The sequence below is a fragment of the Phodopus roborovskii genome, unplaced genomic scaffold, assembly GCF_943737965.1.
Source record: "Phodopus roborovskii unplaced genomic scaffold, PHOROB, whole genome shotgun sequence".
NCBI classification, from domain to species: Eukaryota; Metazoa; Chordata; class Mammalia; order Rodentia; family Cricetidae; genus Phodopus; species Phodopus roborovskii.
In genome coordinates, this window is record NW_026126622.1 from 4,060,960 (window position 1) to 4,065,854 (window position 4,895).

At 44.2% G+C, this 4,895-nt stretch overlaps 1 pseudogene; it reads right to left on the reverse strand.

Moving 5' to 3' along the window:
- Positions 1-3,190: 3,190 nt before the first annotated feature.
- On the reverse strand, positions 3,191-3,742 carry LOC127238020 (ferritin light chain 1-like; annotated as a pseudogene).
- Positions 3,743-4,895: the final 1,153 nt, after the last annotated feature.

Here is a 4,895-nt window from a genome sequence, read left to right on the forward strand (position 1 = left end):
GTTATCTGCTTTATAATGAACATGGGTTCAGAGGCTGTGACTTTGCCATGTTCTTTCTGAGTCCTTTAGGTGTGTTGGCATCACCTGGCAAGCTTGGCCAGCTACTCATATGTATCTGCTATAGCTTGTCTGGAGTATAACCTGGACATTTGACTTTGCAACAATTCCCAGGTGGTCTTAGCATTTGCCTGGTAGTGAACACTACCCACTAGCAGAGGTGTTCCACCTCTGACATTGGGATATGGTGTTGTTAATCTGTAAGTGTGTGGAGAACCTCCCTAGTTATTCTGAGATGCATGTGGCCTGTAGGTTGGACACTCTGCAGGGAGTAAATACTTGATGGGAAAGAGCATGTTTGGGCCATTGAGAGTGGATTTCTCAGATGAGAAACTTCACACAGAGGCACATAGTGATGTGAAGGTCGGATGGGGTTTTATTCTCCTTATTCAAGCTGACACCTCATCAGCTGCCACTTTGTGACCTGCTGCCCAGCATGTCTGCCAATGAGCTAATGGGATGTTTATCTGATGACCTGCTGCCATCCTCTTTGAGGGAGTGACAGCTAGAATTGCTGACCAAATACCAAATGGTGCTTGTGTTTGCATTTTTGTGCTCACAGTTTTGGAACACACTTTGGACTGTTTAGCCATTAATGGAGGAAATAAAACGAGTGGTCAGGGTGGGTTGGATGTGGGAAGAAACTAAGAGCATCTATGTGGGCTGTAAAGAAAGATCTCTGAATTTGCTTCAAAAACAATCTTTACTTTCTTTCTCTCAAATCTTATACCAGCTTCCTCCAAGGTGCTGAGGCACAAGTGTGTAGCACAGATGAAATGAAAGCCTCTGAGGTAGGGCATGACCCTGAAGACAGAATCATACCTTGCTTCTGGTCCTTCTGTTTTGCATGCTTCTACCTTCCGTCCATGCTTCCACCACATTGAGAAAGATGCTGGGCCCTTTACTGGACTTAACTAGTAAGGCTTTACTCATTTGGATTAGCTTTCTAATCCTGGGCTTTGGAACTCCTGGCAAATTAACTTCCTGGAATACTAGTAAAGTATATTCTTGAAGTTTCCTGCAAAGGTTAATCAGATTAATCCCAGGGTAGCATGTTCAGTCTAGCTGAATAAAGTAGCTCTAGGTTAACTGAGCCTTGCTACTGACCTTTTATTTACTCGATCCTTAGACCTGACCCCAGAGTGTCCTGACTGGCTGGCTCCTTCAGGCGAGGAGGAATCTAACAGGGCTTCCCTGAGTCACTGAACCTACCTGAAAGATAAACCTTAGTAACTGTCTAGTAGCTTGTGTCTGGATAGGGTAGGGACTGGATGGACCAACACAGCCAAGGCCCCCAGGGGAGGGAGAACTTCCTTCCCAGAGATGCTACTGAGCTTGCATTTCTGGGAAACTTTGTGGGCTCCCGGTGAAGGAACAAGCTGATCCTTTTCCCTCCCAGCATTTCTTTTTAGAACTCCATAAACTGATCCATGAAATAAAATACCAGTTTGCAACCTGGCAAGACAATATGGAGTCTATAAACTTTTTTATTTTGGGTGCAACAGTGAAGGCCTTTTGGTTATTTTTTTTTTTTTGATAGCTAAAATGGTACTTCATATATGTTGAAATGCTCTTTGAATTTAAAATGGTCATTTTGACCTCAAAGCTCTGTCTCTCTTCTGTGTTTGTTTTAATTTCTCTGTATTCAATCTAGAATCCTCCACTGCTGTCTTCATGGCATCAAGTACCAATTTGACTTCTTTACTGTGGTTGGTATCACATGCAGGTGGTAGCAGTAAAAAAGAAGATAAGTTTGCAATGAGGCATTAAAAAAAAATAAAACACAGGAATCTCATCACAGTTTTGAGCGATGGCAAAATTAGAATATAAATCTGCCTTAGAGTTGGATCTATACAGCACTGAGGTATGTTTACAAAAATTCTGTTATAACTGCTGAAATTATTAGTTATTTTCTAGTATCATCTGGTGCATATATAATGATATAAGGTCATTTTAAATGAATGTCTAAAAGATACTGTAACTTTTAAAAAGCTGTATATGCTAATTGATATAATCATGCTTTGTTTAATCATGCATATATATGCTAATACATAGCTGGCCAGAACTTGGGCTTTATCACAACTAAGATTCATTAGTCAGAAACAGAAGCCATCAGACTGGCCTGGGCTCACAGGATTGATGGGTGAAGCAGGATGGACTTCAGTCCCCAGCTCTCCCCTCTTAACTGACAGAGGGAGATCCAAGGAGGGGAAGGCCTTCTACTGAATTGGGATTTGAGGTAGGCTGGCTTGGGATACTGTCAGTTTACCATACTTTCAGATGTGTGGAGTCAGGATCAGATCTGCATCTGAAAGAGCATATAAGTGTCAGTCCCCAGGTGACTGTGCGGCGCCACTCCACCTGCTGTCCCTGCCCTGGCTTCCTGCAGGCCATTACACTGCAGGTTAAAATGTGGTCATGTGGACTGACACACTCACCTGGACCTAACCCACCTTTCTAGGCCCCCACTTGATGTGGCAGCTTCCTTCCTCTTTCTACAATGAACAATTTAAACTGATCAGCTCCTCATTCCGCTATGACCAGAGAGAAGGGTGACAGCTGAGCTTTGCTCACTTAGGAAAGGCTCAATCCCTCTGGGATTGCTTCCTGTTGGCTAGTGGTTCTCAGCCTGGGCAGTGAAATGCCCTTGCCGTAGGGGCCACATATCAGATACCCTGCATCTCACATAGTCACGTTACAATCCATAGCAGTAGCAAAAGTTCAGTTATGAATAGCAATGAAATAATTTTATGGTGGGAGTCACCATAGCAGAAAGAACTGTTTTAAAGGGTTGTAGCATTAGGAAGATCTCGAACCACTGATCTAGATTTTGAGATGTTAGCGCATTGGTTAGGGTTTAATAATAATGGCGATGATGATATTAAATGATAATAGACAATGCATATTATTTTTTTTTATTTTGCCCAGTGTCTATTGTTGGAACAGTGGTCTTTTATGTTCTCTATATATATTTTTTTCTGTTTCAAAAAGCTTTATTTTTACTTGGTCCAAGACCTGGGAGAGGCTTCAGGGCATTTACAAAGCTGCCTAGTGGCTTGACAGGTTCCAGTGAAGGTCCTGAGGCTGGCTGATGCAGAGCAGAGGGAGGGAGCCCCTTGGATGGGGAGGCCTCCTAGTCACGCATGAGAGTAAACCGCTCAAAGAAATACTCTCCCAGAGATGGCTGGGGCACACCAGTCTGCATTGGCTGGGGTCCAGCCAACCTTCAGATGTTGGTCAGGTGGTTGCCCATCTTCTTGATGAACTTCATCTCCTCATTCAGGAAGTGGCTCTCCAGGAAGTCACAGAGATGAGGGTCTGTGAGACCAGAACCAAGGGAATGAAGACCCAAGAGGGCCTGGTTCAGGTTCTTCTTCAGGGCCAAAGCAGCTTCCATGGCCTCCTGGGTTTTACCCCACTCATCTTGAAATGGCTTCTGCACATCCTGGAAGAGTGTGTGGCCCCCGCGGTCGTTCTGAAACTCAAGGAGTCGCTTGGCACCCTAGCGCTTCTCCTAGGCCAATTCGCCGAATAAGTGGCCTACACCCTCCAGAGCCACGTCATCCCGATCAAAGTAGTAGCCCAGAGAGAGGTAGGCGTAGGAGGTCCGCAGGTATCGGATGGCCAGGGGGTTCACAGCAGCTTCCACTTCGGTAGAATAATTCTGACGAACCTGGGAGGCCATGGCTGATTTGCTGTATGGAGACAGTGCTGGCTGGTCCTAGGAGCCGAGGGCGAGGAGATGGTCCCAAAGGCTGTGACTGGAGAGACTGGACTGAAAAGCTGCAGGAAACTAACAGTCTGCTCGGTCCAAATACTGTTGAAGCAAGAGGCAGATCTGCAGGACCTCGAAGCTGCTAGCAGCCTTATGTTCTATATCTTATCTGAAATAAAAAAAACCTAAAGAAAAGGGTGGGATCTGGAGAGATAGCTCTACAGGCAAAACTACTTTTGCCATGCAAGTATGAGGTATGGAGGCCAGATCCCCAGAATCCATGTGAATGTCAGATGGCCATAGTGGCCATAGTCAGATTAGCTGTATGGGTGAGCGTCCCTGCCTCATTATATATGATGGAGAGTGATTGAGGAAGATACCCCATGTCAACTCAGACCTCTACACTCTACACATGCATGCACACACCTCCTCATATATCAGCCTACATGCAAATACGCACATATTCCATACACATATGACAAAAATGGAATTAAACTGCTACTTTGAGTTTCTCAAATTCACTACTTTATATACCTATTTGTATATAATTTGCAGAATGTTTTTCTATGAACACTAAGAGCAGATACTAATTTAATAATTATTATGCCACAAGGAACAGAAGGAAGACTTATGTTAGAGGCTCAATTCCAGTTCCCTGCAGTGAGACTTACCATCTCTCTATGTCTGTCTCATTCTGTTGGGGCTTCTATAACAAAATGCCACTTAAGTGGGGCTTAAACCTCTCCACAGTTGTGGGGGCTGGAAGTCTGAGAACAGCGGTTGAACAGGTTGATCTCTCTGAGGCTGTGAGAGGTACTCTGTTCCAGTCCTTTTTCCTTGGTTCATAGATGTCCATCTTCCCTCTGTGCCTTCTCAGGGACCCACTTTGGTGACTTCATATTTTAGTTACTTGTAGAAAAATGTTACGTACTAATACAGCTATGTTCTGAGGCACTTGGGGATTGAGACTTGAGTGATGGGAGATGTCATTCTGTAAATATGTTTTTCATATTGGTTAATGAATAAAGCATTGTTGGCCAGTAGGAAAACAAGATAGGTGGGACTAGGAGACAAGGAGGATTCAAGTAAGTAGTAAGGAGGAGTCAAGATGGAAGACGGAGAG